At 52.7% G+C, this 11,991-nt stretch overlaps 1 protein-coding gene across 1 annotated transcript in view; it reads left to right on the top strand.

Annotated features, from left to right (window-relative positions):
• Positions 1–11,302: 11,302 nt before the first annotated feature.
• Positions 11,303–11,991, top strand: part of OSBPL5 (oxysterol binding protein like 5) — a 77,002-nt gene continuing 76,313 nt past the window's right edge. The window contains exon 1 of the mRNA XM_070564517.1: positions 11,303–11,950. The gene's annotated coding sequence lies outside the window, so the exon portion shown is untranslated. The remainder of the gene's footprint in view (positions 11,951–11,991) is intronic.

Here is an 11,991-nt window from a genome sequence, read left to right as displayed (position 1 = left end):
TCACTCGCCTCCCGGCGCCAAAAGCAATTGGTCAGATTCAGAGATGACAGAGGAGGCCGCGGCGAGCGCGCGGGACGTCTGTGTCGCCCCGTCCCCTGGTCAGACTCAGCCGCGGGGAGGGCTGCGACAGGCTGGGAGGCGCCTGGTCTCCTCTGAGCTGCTCTCAAAGGACCTCACCCCGGACCTCCCTCCCGGGCCTCCCCCAGACTGGAGGTCTGAGCAGAGGGCGCCGCGCCCTGGGTGGACCGCCTTCCACGGAGCCTTCCCGGTGGCTTCGCAGGGATGCCTGCGCTCCTCTCCGGGCTCGTCTCCGCGCCCCTGAGCGGTGGGCGTACTGGTCAGGGTTCTCCGGGGCAGCGGAGCCGGCGGGACACACAGGGGTCCGAGTGAGAGGAGACATGCTACAGAAATCGGCTCACGCACTTAGGGAGGCAGAGAAGCCCCACGATCTGCCGTCTGCCAGCTGGAGACCAGGAAGCGCGGTCAATCCGAAGTCCCGAAGTCCCGAGGCCGAGGGACCAGGCGCTCTGATGCCCGAGGGCGGGAGAAGGTGGCCGGCCCAGCTGGAGAGGAGAGCATGAATTTGCCCTCGCTCCATCTTTTTCTTTCCTTCGGCCGATGGACTGGATGACGCCAGCCCGCGTTGGTGAGGACCATCCTTACTCAGTGGGCGGAAACAAACACTCATCTCTTCCAGAAATATCCTCGTGGACACAGCCAGAAACAGTGTTTCCCAGCCCTCTGGGCCGCCCTCAGGCCAGTCAAGTTGACACGGGAAATCAGCCATCAGTGGGCTCGGTGAACAGTTCTTTCTTCCCCGGCTCGGCCTGAGACGCCCTGAGGACTGCGCTGGGCCTCACTGCTAATGTGCACAGAGCGATGAGCCACGAAGGGAGGCACAAAGGACACACGCGTGTGCAAAGACGTGGTGGCAGTGGTTTACACGCGTTCCACGACAGGCATGCCTGCGACGCTGGGGGCAGGGAAGGTGCTGTTTCCCCCACGGCCGCCGTCCTGCTGGGGGAGGCGGGTCTCGCTGGGGTCCTGATGGGCATTTCCCTGACAATTAGTGATGCTGAACATCTTCTCAAGTGTCTATTGTCCATTCTACATCGTCTTTGGAGAAGTGTCCATTCAAGGCCTTTGCCCATTTTCGAATCAAGTTTATTGTTGTTGAGTTGTAGGAGTTCTTTATATGTTCTGGGTATCAATCCCTTATCGGATATAGGATTTGCAAATATTTTCTCCTTCTGTGGGCTGCCTTTTTATTCTGTTGATATTATCCTTTGATGCTCAAATGTTTTTAATTTTGATGAGGTGCAATTTATCTATTTTTTCCTTTTGTTCCCTGAATTTTTGGTGTCATATCCAAGAAACCATTGCCCGATCCAGTGTCATCGAGCTTTTCCCCTATGTTTTCTTCTAGGAGTTTCATAGTTTAAGCTCTTACGTTTAGGTCTTTGATCCATTTTGAGTTAATTTTTGGATATAGTAGAAGGTAAAGGGCCAGCTCCGTTTTGCCTGTGGACATCCAGTTCTGCCAACACCATTTGTTGCAGACTGTCCTTTTGCCATCAGATGGCCTTAGTGCCCTTGTTGAAAATCACTTGACCGTAGATGTGAGGGTGTATTTCTGGCTGTTCTGTTCCATTGGTCTCCTTTACGCCACTACCACACTGTTTGGGTTACTGTAGCTTTGTAATAAATTTTGAAATCAGGAAGCGTGGCTCCTCCAGCTTTGTTCTTCTTTTTCAACATTGTTTCATCTATTCAGGGTCCCTTGAGATTCTGGATGGATTTTGGGATGGATTTTTCTGTTTCTGCAAAAACGTCATTGGGATTTTGATGGCGATGGTATGTGGATTTCTTTGAGTAGTGTACACACCTTGATGGGCAATGCCTTTCTGCCTGGACCCTTTCCACCCGCTAACCAGCAGAGTATCTGAGAGATAGAGGTCACCACAGAATGGCAGATAAAGCACTTTTCAGAGTCTAGACCTGAGCTGTCCGTTACGGCAGCCACTAGCCATGCCGGGCTATTTAAACTAACACCTAAACTAGTTAAAACTCAGTTCGTCAGATGCATGAGCCACATCCTGGGTGCTTGGCAGCCATACGTGGCCGGTGGCGACCACGTTGGGCCATGTAACTTATCAGACACTTCCGTCATCTCAGAAAGTTCACTTGGTTCGGTGATGTCTCAGACTTTCTTAAATTACAAGAGGCCCAAAGTGGAAATGTAAAAACGCAAATCTGAATGGGCCAAGACTGTTTCCACAAAATAGGACCTCGGATAGAAATCAAGGCGTTACGGTTGGTTGTTGGAAGGCAGGGTTATGGTTCTGTTGGATGGATGGTGTGGACTTCAAGGACCGCTAGTGTTTTTAGGAAGCAGGAAGGAAGGAGAGGGTGTGGGGGACGTTGCTGGTGCCCAGGCAAGGCCTTCCCTGGAGTCCGCCTCCCACCCCGTGTAGATCAAGGCAGAGACAGGAGCTGTAGACCGCAGCCCCGCCCACGTGCAGCCAGGCCGGGAGCCCCTGGCCCTGTCCTCCCCGTAAAGGCCATCCTCAACAGCCCCACCTTTGTCTCCTCTGCCTTCAGCGAATGAATGAGTGAGGACACTCTGTCCTCCGCTGGCCCCCCAGGCCCTCCCCACACCCTTTCCTCTTTGGCCGGAAATATAAGGTGTGAGTCGCAGTGCTGCAGGCTGGGGCCTGTCCCAGGACACTCCTGGCCCCGGACAGCTCAGGAGAGTGATGTCTGCTCAGGGCCTGACTTCCCAGCCTCTGTCCGCAGGCACCTGCGCCTGGGAACAGTGCCAGAGCCCCAGCCAGGAGCTGCCCCACGAACGCTGCCAACTCATCTGCAGAGGGCCAGAGAGAGGACCCCCTGGGACTGCAGTGACAGCAGCAGCTCCCCTCCTAGCCTGGGACAAGGCCATGTTCTGGGTACACTTTCAGAGATTCTGCAGATGCCCAGCATCCATGCTCGTCCAGCTCCTGCCCTGCCCGCAGGAGCCCACGAGCCGACCTCCCCGGCCTGTGGCATCAATGGCTCCCTTGTCCTGAGCTGGCCTGTCTGGTCTGTCACGGCAGCCTGGGCTGATGACCAACATCTGTGGGCCCAGCCCACGTCCTGAGAGCCATACATTCAAGGGCTTGGGTCCCCCGGCCCAGTCCCAGTGACAAGACCCCAGGTACACTGGGACCAGAAGCATCTCTGGAAGGTGCCAGGTCTGGTCCCCACACACTGGGTCTTCTCCGAGAGAGTTCGCAACACCTGCAAGCCAAGCCGGTTCCACACTCACGTCCTTTTTAATGAACAGACCAAATTTACTTACTGTCAAATTACTGCTAACCACTTAGATATGCTTTTTCCATTGCTCCGTTGTTATGCTTTTTTGGGGTGTAACTGTATTCTGTGAAGTTCGCCGTTTTCTGCGTATGGCTCCGCGCATTTTGACAAATGCATGCAGCTGTGTAACTACCGCCAGAGAAAGAACAGCTTCGACACCCAGAACCTCCCGGTGTCTCTTTGCGGTCAGTCCACCCCAACCCCGAGCCCTTGGCAAAACCGACGTGTTTGCTCCCCTCCGTGTCTGCCTCTCCCGGCAGCTGGGAGGAGTCCCGCAGTGCGCAGCCTCCTGTCCACGGCTTTCCCTTAGTAGAACACGTTTGAGACTCGTCCGTGTTGCCCAGTGTCTGCAGGTTGTTTCTTTGGTTATTGAGTAGTCTCCCACCGAGAGGGCCACACACCTTCTTTATCCCGTCGCGCTGAAGGACACGTGAGCGGTTTCAGTCGTGGGCGATGATGAAGGAAGGCCCTAGAAACCCTTTAACACAGGGGTGGCGTGCACATAAATTTCATCCACTGGGGTGAACGCCCAGGAGGGGAGTGCCCGGTCCCGTGGCCAGTGTACACTTTCCTTTACAAGAAACCACCACACTGTCATCCAAAGTGTCTGCACCATTTTCCACCAACGTGGGAGGCCTCTGAGCCACACACCCTGGCCAGCACCGGGTGTGGATTGTGGTGCTGGTGGTGGCCATCCCAGATGTTCTGATGGGCACGTACTGTGTCTGCTTGTGGTTTCGTCTGCAAGGCCCTAATGACAGACGATGCGGGGCATCTTTTCACAGGCTTATTTGCCACTGGGATATCTTCTCTGGTGAAATGAGTGCTCAAATCTTTTAACCATCTTTTATTGAGTTGTTTCTTTTCTTATTATCGAGTTTTGAGAGGTCTGTACATATTCTGGATACCAGTCCTTTATCAGATCTGTTTTACAAACATGTTCTCCAGGTCTGTGAACTGTCTTTTCTTTCTCTTAACAGTGTCTGTGAGAGAGGAGTAGTTTTCAATTTTGATGAAGTCCAATTTACCGTTTCATTATGGATTATGCTTTGGGTATTATGTCTAAGAAACCATTACCTAACCCAAAGTCACAAAGATTTTTCTCCTATGTTTTTTCTAGAAGTGTTATAGTTTTACGTTTTACATTTAGGTCTATGATCCATTTTGAGTAATTTTTGTTTGGGGCGCAGGGTATGGGTCAAGGCTGATGCATCTATTTGTGTATCTGAGTCTTTATAGGTTTATTTGTTTTGCATGTGGACGTCAAATTATTCCAACACCATTTATTGAAAGACTATCCTTTCTCCATTGAATTGCCTTGGCATCTCTGTCAAAAATCATTGACCGGATACGTGTGGGTCCATTTCTGGGCTCTGTTCTGTTCCATTGATCCCTGTGTCAGTTCTTTTGCCAATGCTGCATGATCTTATTTCTGTAACTTTAAAGTGAGTCTTGAAATCAAGTAGTATGAGTCCTCCAATTTTCTTCGTTTTCAAAATCGTTTTGGCTGTTCTAGTTACTTTGCCTTTCCACATAAATTTTATAATCAGCTTGTCCATTTCTATCCCCAAAAATCCTTCTGGGATTTTGGTTGAGATTGCATCGAATCTATTGATCAGTTTGGGGCAAATTAACATCTTAAGAATATTCAATGTTCCAATTCATGAACATGGTATATTTCTCCATTCATTTTGGTCTTATTTAATTTGTCTCATCAGTGTTTTGTATTTTCAGCAAACAGACTTTTTGCGTATTTTGTTAGATTAAATCTCAGTATTTCATGTATTTTGGTGTTATTTTAATAGGGTTATAGTACTGGGTTTTTATTTATTTTATTTCACTTCTTAGTGTTCACCGATAATACACAGAACTACAATTCATCTTTACATATAGACCTTGTGTCCTGACATTGTGTTCAACTGAGTTACTAGTTGTAGTAGCTTTTCTATCTGTCCTTTAGGATTTTCTACATAGACAAGTGTCTCTTGCAGACAAAAACAATCTTATTTCTTTCTTCCAATCCATATCCTTTTATTTCTTTTTCCTGTATTATTGAACTAGTTAGGACTTCCAGCAAACTGCTGAATAGGAGTGGAGAGAGTGAACATCTTTGCCTCATTCCCAATCTGTGTGGAAATCCATCCAGTCTGTCACCATGAAGTATGACGGTAGCTGTGAACTTTTCAGAGACGCCCGTTTATCAGGTTGAGGAAGTTTCTAATACCCGATTTTCCAAGAGTTGTTATCACGAATGGATGTTGGATTTTGTCAAATGCTTTTCCTGCATCCTGAGATGATCGTATGGTTTTTCTTCTGTTGCTACAGTAAATTACATGGATCAGTTTTCAAATGTTGAACCAGCCTTGCATTCCTGTGGTAAACCCCACCTGGGCGTGATGTATTACCCTTTCTACATGTTGCTGGATTTGATTTGACAGTAGTTTCTTGAGGATTGTTGCATCTGTGTTCATGAGAGCTCATGATTTCACTCACATTTGAAGCACCTACTTTGAACAAAGCATGAGGAGACCTGCTGGGGGTGGGGGTGGGGAGATGGATTCTGACCTCAAGGAGCTCACGTCTGACCTCAAGGGTCACACACACCATCTGACCACATTGCAGAGGATGAAGTGGTTCAGACAGGGAAGTATGTTTCCCATATACTACCTCCCTGGAGCCTCAGTACTCCCTTGAGAGCTGGGAAGTCCATTATTATTTAAGGACAAGGGGGGAAACTGAGGCACCAAGAAATCAAAATCATCTAGCTAGGGGCAAAGCCAGCTAGAAACCTGACTCCTGTCTCAGCCCCTGCTGACTTCACTGCCTTCGATTGGAAACCTTCTGTTATGGGCTGAATGCTTATGTCCTCCCAAATGAATATGTTGAAACCCTAACCCAACATGATGGTTTTAGGAGGTGGGGACTTTGGGAGGTGACTAGGCCACAAGGGTGAGGCCCTTATGAATGAGATGATACCCTTATAAAAGAGACCCCAGAGAGCTCTCTCCCTCTTTCCACCGTGCGAGGACACACTGAGCAGGCAGCAGTCTGTAACCCAGGAAGGGAGCCCTTCCCTGACCCTGACCGTGCTGGCCCCCTCATCTCAGAGTTCCAGCCTCCAGAACTGTGAGCAGTAAATTTCTGTTGTGTCTATGCCGCTTTTATAAGCCGCCCAGTCTATGGTGCTTTGTCATAGCAGTCTGAATGGTCTAAGACCCTTCCCTCCCCATCCTAATGCCCCCGGCTTGGGTGGCTACCAGCTTTGGTTACCTGCAAAATACTCCTGAATCTGCCCGCTTCTCCCGACCTGGCCTTCTACCATGTTAAAATAAGCCTGGATGTCACCAAATCCTCCACGACACCCAGCCTCCAGTCCTGTGGCTCTAGAGCTACAGAAATCTTTTTAAACAAAAATAAGACGACAGTATTCCCTTCTCAGACCCCCTCTGAGTGGTTTTCATCACGATCAAAATAAAATAAAATGAAACTCCACCTGTGGCACAGAGAGCCATGCGTGAGAGGCGCCCGCCAGGTCCCTGACCTCCCCTGGTGCCCTCTCTCCCTCACGCCGCCCCCACCACGCTGACCTCTGGCCATTACGTGAACACACCAAGCTCACGCCTGGGCCCCCTGTTCCTCTGCCTGGAATGCGCGGAGACTGAGGTGCCAGGGCTCGCGCCTTCCTTCACACAGTTTCCTGCTCCAATGTCCTCTTCTTGGAAAGTGCCCCCAGCCACCCTCTCCAAAGAGCCCCCTACCGAGTGCTGCCTGACCCCAGCACCCTACAGGGATTCCCCCATCCTTCCTGGCACGTGTCAGACCAGGGCATTGCACTGCTGGAGTCCGCCTCACGCACTCGTTTTCTGTCTTTGAGTGAGCAGCATGCAGGCAGGAGCTTGCTTGTCCCATTCATTGCCGTGCCGCCTGTGCCTGGAACACCACCTAGCACCTAACAGATGCTCCTGGAACATGCGATGAGGGAGAGGAGGCAGGGGCGGGCCTGCTGTGAGCACGCCGAGCCCAAGGGACAGAGCTGAGTGGTGGTACAGACCGCACTCTCGCCCGCCTGCGCCCCACCCTGCTGTGCCCACCTCCGCTGTCTTCCACACGGGGCTGGCTCGCCCTCCCTGTGCAAGTCTTCAGTCCCAGAGGCCTCGGCCGCACACTCTGGGGAGGATGTGAGGGTAGGGGTGAGCACTCACCCGGTGCCCCGCTGTGCCAGGCCCTGGAGCCGATGCTTTTCACATGTGACTCACCAGCCCAAGATGGGGGTTACTTCAATGCCTGCTCTACTCCACTGAGAGGATCAAGACAACGTTGACAGGCATCTAGCCCAGTCCCCGGGGCTCGACACAAGTCCAGCAATTGTGACTATTATCATTAGTAGCATTCCCAGCTAGCAGCTAACAAATGGGGACTAAGCAAGCTTGAGCCACTTCCCAGGGTCAGAGAGAAAAAGAGTGTGGAGCCAAATAGACTGGTGTTCAGAGTCTGCTCTGCCAGGTGGCTTTACTTAACTTTTATAAGCCTCAGTTTCCTCTCCTGTAAGTATGGATGAAAATACCTACCTCATAGAGTTCTACAGCGATTAGACATAATGACTATAAGGCACCTCATACAGTGTCTGGTACATAGCACATGCTCAACTGAGGGTAAAGGGTGACGTGACGGTGATGGTGGTGGTGGTAGTGACGGTGACGGTGATGGTGGTGATGATAGTAAGGATGGTGATGATGATGGTGGTGGTGGTGGTGGTGGTGGTGGTGGTGGTGGTGGAGGTGATGTCAATGGTGATGGTGATGACGGTGATGATCATGGTGATGGTGATGGTGACCATGGTGATGGAGATGATGATGGTGGTGATTTTGTTGTTGTTGTTGAGGAAGATTTGCCCTGAGCTAACATCTGTGCCAGCCTTCCTCTATTTTTTTCGTGTGTGGGACACCTCCACAGTGTGGCTGGTGAGTGGTGTAGGTCTGCACCCGGGATCCAAACCCACGAACAGGGACTGCCCAATTGGAGCGTGCAGAACTTTAACCACTTGGCCATGGGGCCAGGCCCTGATGGTGATGATGATGATGGGGATGGGGATGATGGGGGTGATGATAACGATGATGGTGGCGATGACAGTGATGAAGGGGTGATGATGACCATGGTGATGAAAACGATGGTAGTAGAGGAATGAGTGAGGATCGCAAAGCCTAGACCACATCCTATTCTGACTCCAGACCCCAGGCTCTTTGCACACACCGCACTGGAGTCTTTTTACTCCACCTCCCAGCATCCTCCACATCAGTGATTTTCAAACCTTTTAGTCCCAGGATCCCTCTATTAAAAAACAAATTATTGGAGACCACAAAGGACATTTGTTTCTGTAGGTTAGTCTATCAATATTTACTCTAAGTTTTAAAGAATATTTATTTAATTATTCATTTAAAAATAACAATGATAAACCCATTACATTTTTAACACAAATAACACATTATTTATGAAAATCAAGTATATTTTCCAAAGTAAAAATATTTAGTGAAAAGAGTGGCATTATTTTACATTTTTTGAGAGTCTCTTTAATGTCCAGCTTAATAGAAGCCAGCTGGACTCGCATGTCTGCTTCTGTACTCAATCTATCGCGACGTCACGTGTACGCAGCCTCCAGAAAACTCCACTGTAAGTTTTAAGAAAATAAAGGTGACAAAGGCAAATAGTATCCTAGTATCATGATAACAATAGCCTTCATGTCTTGGAAGCCTGAAATGGCCTCAGGGATGCCCAGGGATGGTTCCAGGTTCACACTTTGAGAACCACTGCTCCAGATCCTCCACAGCGAGTGTAGACAGTCTCAGCTTCAGTGTGTCTGGAGTGTCTGCAAGGACAACGGAAGCCCCCCCCGAGTCCACACGGGCTCCAGCACAGACTGGCTTGTGCCCTGGGTGACCTTCCCTCCCTGAGCTCTCGGTCACCTTTATGTGATGTGCTGGTCTTCTCTGTCTGCCTCTCGGTGCACTAGTTATGCGTGCCCACGAAAACCCGGCCCCACAAGAGAGTAACTGGTTGGCAGCGACCCAGTGGGTGGGAACAGGGTCTGAGACCATGCCAACTTCAGTCCCAAGGACCCGCAGAGTTTCCACACCCCTGGAAGAGAGGGCAGCGTCTCTCCCATGCACACATGCCCAGTGGCCGCTCGGCACACAGGTCCCCGCAGGCAGATCCTGCCTCTGCGCCTTTCCTTTTAGCACTCACTGTCCATGTGGCACCGGGCAGCAGCGCCAGGCCCTCCCCCAGGCACACGGAGGAGAGAATGTGCCAGAGTCCTCTCCCAAGGCAGGCTGTAGGAAGCCAGCCCTCCATCCCAGAGGGGGTTCACCAAAACTCTGCACCTCGGGGACGGCACGTTGTTCCAGGCTGGCCAGTGATCAGCAAACCGAGGGGCAGCCCCCGGAGAAGGCGCAGGCCCCCGGCGCTGCGGAGAAAGCCCTTGCTGCCCGCTCCATCCTCTCCGTAACTGAGGGCAGGGATGGGCATCCAGCTTGGGGCTCAGAGACAGGAAGGGGCAGAACCCCGATCAGCTCTAGTCCCCGGCTTTCAGGTCCCCAAGCTGCGTCCTCAAATGGGGACTCAGAAAAGAAGCATTCAGAACAGGAGAGAAGCTCAGCGTGCAGGGGGCCGGCTCACCAACACCAGCACCAACACCGCAGGTGTTCAAGGGGAAAGAAAAGCCGGATCCCCAAAGTTATTTGCTGTTGTGGGCGAATTGCATCCCCCCAAAAGATATGTCCACGTCCAAACCCCCAGGACCTGTGAATGTGACCTTATTTGCACATAGGGTCTTTGCAGAAGTAACCAAGTTAAGGATTTCCAGATGAGATCATCCAGGATTATCTCGGTGGGCCTTAAATCCAATGACTGTGTCCTTATAAGAGAAAGGAGAGGGAGACTGGAGACACGGACACCCAGGGGACAAGGCCATGGGACAACAGTGGCAGAGATTGGAGGCATGTGTCCACAAGCCAAGGAACACCAAAGATTGCCCACACCTCCTCCAGCAGAATCCCAGCTTCTGAGTGGAACGCCGCTCTCGCCCGCGGGTGGAAGAGGCCACTGCCAGGCGGGAGACGATCCAGCCAAACTCCAGACGGCCCCGCAGGAGCCCAAGGCCGGGGACAAAGAGCAGCATTCTGCGCATAGGCTTCCAGCACTGTCCAGCATGGGGGGCCTCTGAGCCTCTTTGCCACCCCGGGGAATTCCCCATGCCCGTTACCCCACCTCATGCGGTGCCCACCGAGGCCCTTCTCCATCCTCCATGCCAACTACCGTGGAGGACGCTGCAAGCGCTAACCCCACACGGGAGGGTGGAGGCAGAGCCCGCTGGCCCCAATTTCACCTCCAGGAACTGACTCCGTAACTGTGAGGAGGTCCAGGCGCGGGGACATCGGCAGGCACGCCCAACGGCATTCAGCGCCACACGCTCCCCACGGGCCCTAAACGCCCCTTCAGCCTCCCATAGAGTCCGACGGTGGGGGGGGGGGGGTCCTGCTGCCCTGTAAATAGCACCTTCTTGTCCCTTCCTGGAGGACCTGCATGTATATGTGGGGGTGGGGGGGTGTGTGTAAGAGAAACAGAGACAGAGAGAGAGCCATCCAGACAGCAGCCTCTTCAGGAAGCCCCAGCACGGGGGCCAGGGCCACTCAGGATTCAAAAGGAGATTCTGCCGCTGACATTTCACAGGTTTCCCTGAGAAAGACCCGACAACAGCCGCTGCTCGGCCCCATACACCTGGTGGGTGACTCAGCCCAGGAAGACTTCACCAAACGGGCGAGCAGTCTCCCCGGGGACAGGAGGCAGGCCGTGTCTGGGGCCACCCCCACCTCCTGCACCAACCCTGTGGGGGTTGAGGCTCAGGGACGGGCTGGAGGATGGCTCTTCCCTGTCCCGCCCAGTCCCAAGGGGCAGGCCGAGAGGGAGAGCCCGCCCCTGCACCCTGGGTACAGCTCCAGCGTGCGAGCTGAGCAGGCCTGGCGTGGCGTCCTGCCTTGGCCACCCCAGCTGCCTGGCTTGGAGCTGGGGCGATGGGGAGGACAACCCGCCTCTGGGTGGAGGCTGGGGCGGTCGAGTCGCACGTGGATGGGGGGACACGGTGCCAAGCAACAAGATGGATAAATGTGGCATTGTTTTTATGACCGGCTGTGGTGTTCTGGAGACCGTGCTGGGGCTTCGAACTTCCCGGACGCCTCACGGGGCGTTATCTCAGCCCCACGGCCCAGGCAAGAAAACCGAGACTCAAGAACAAAGGGTCCCCGAGTAAGACGTTTCTGGACTTGTCCCTGAGCATCCGGCAAATTCCACAGGCCCTGTGCCTGGGAGGCATCTGCCTCGGGGCGGCGGGGAAGGCACTGGGGGCCAGGCTCATACTCCCCAGCCAAACCTCTGGGCCACCCCACTGTTACCCAGACAACAGCACCAGGGCCCAACTGGAGTCTGGATCCTGCCTGAGTCCAGCTGCACACCTTACTACTCGGGCCTCGTTTCCTCACCTGAGAAATTGGAGAACTAGTTGCTGCCACCTCGCTGGCTTGGAGAGGACTGAAGGAGACGACAGGTATGAAAGCGCCTGGCCCACACCTGGCTCAGGCTCTCCTC

The sequence above is a fragment of the Equus przewalskii genome, chromosome 11 (assembly GCF_037783145.1).
Source record: "Equus przewalskii isolate Varuska chromosome 11, EquPr2, whole genome shotgun sequence".
Taxonomy (NCBI): Eukaryota; Metazoa; Chordata; class Mammalia; order Perissodactyla; family Equidae; genus Equus; species Equus przewalskii.
This window is presented reverse-complemented; position numbering and strand designations above follow the sequence as displayed.